This window comes from Tachyglossus aculeatus, unplaced genomic scaffold (assembly GCF_015852505.1).
Source record: "Tachyglossus aculeatus isolate mTacAcu1 unplaced genomic scaffold, mTacAcu1.pri SUPER_6_unloc_5, whole genome shotgun sequence".
Classification (NCBI taxonomy): Eukaryota; Metazoa; Chordata; class Mammalia; order Monotremata; family Tachyglossidae; genus Tachyglossus; species Tachyglossus aculeatus.
The window spans coordinates 775,534-776,784 of record NW_024044840.1 but is presented as its reverse complement, the minus strand read 5'-3'; the positions used below and the strand labels follow the sequence as shown (position 1 = coordinate 776,784).

At 45.4% G+C, this 1,251-nt stretch overlaps 1 non-coding gene across 1 annotated transcript; it reads left to right on the top strand.

Annotated features, from left to right (window-relative positions):
* Positions 1-676: 676 nt before the first annotated feature.
* LOC119922171 lies at positions 677-814 on the top strand. Its single transcript, XR_005448638.1, has one exon. It is a non-coding gene; the product is annotated as a small nucleolar RNA SNORA7 (small nucleolar RNA).
* The last annotated feature ends 437 nt before the right edge of the window (positions 815-1,251 follow it).

Genomic DNA, 1,251 nt, shown 5'->3' with positions numbered 1-1,251 from the left:
TAGAAACAAGGTAATCATTGTCAATCCCCATTTTGTAGATGAGGTAACTGAGGCACAGAGAAGTGAAGTGACTTGCCGAAAGTCATGCACCTGACAAGTGGTGGAGCCAAGATTTGAACACATGCCCTCTGACTCCCAAGTCTGTACTCTTTCCACTAAGTCACACTGCTTCTAGATTTCACCTTCTTCACTGGTTCTTAGCACACAGTAAGTGCATAACAGATCCTACATCTATTCTTTATTAGATACAATACAATCGTATTAGAGAGTCCCCCTCCTACACGAAGCTCACAGTAAGAAGGAGAGAGAACAATCATTTGTATTTTTTGAGTGCTTACTGCGGCCATAGCAGTAATAATAATTAGGGTATTTTTAAGTGCTTACTAAGTACGAGGCACTGTACTAACAACTGGGGTAGATACAATCTACTCAGGTTGGGCACATTCCCTGTCCCACATTGGGCTCACAGTCATTTAGAGATGAGGTAATTGAGGCAGAGAGAAGGAAAGTAAATGGCCCATGGTCACACAGCAGACAGGTGGCAGAGTGAACCAAGGTCCATCTGATTCACGGAAATGGGTTCTATCCACCAGGCCACGCCACTTCTCTGGTGCTGTAGTAAGCATTTGGGAGAATATAATATGCCAATATAAAAGAATTGGTATACGCATTCCCACCCCTCTCAGGGTTACACCTGGAGAGTTTCCAGTACTCTACCAGTCTCGACTGTGGGAGGGAGAGTCAAGCAGAGGTATATCCATTCCATTCCTAGTTTGGGCAGTGACTAGCGAGTGGACCACAATCTGCTACGTCAAAGCTCCCCTGTGCAGGGCAGCGGCAGTATGGGAGAGAATCGAGAGTGGAGACTTAAGTTTACTGCGTGGAAAGAAGCAATGGTAAACCACTTCCAGATTGTTACCAAGAAGACACTGTGGCTACACTTCCAGCATGATGGCAGATGGAGATGGGGTGTTTGGAGAGAGAAGTGGCCATGGTGTCGCTATGGGTCAGAGATGGCTCAACAGCATAAGACACATTCCCTACCCACAGTAGGCTTATAGTCTAGAGAAGGAGACAGACATTAATATAGATAAATAAATTACAGATAGGTACATACTGCTGTGGGGCTGAGAGAGGGGAGAATAAAGAGAGCGAATCCAAGTGCAAGAGGGAGTGGGAGAAGAGGAAATTAGGGCTTAGCCAAGGAAGGCCTCTTGGAGAAGATGTGCCTTCAATAAGGCTTTTAAGATT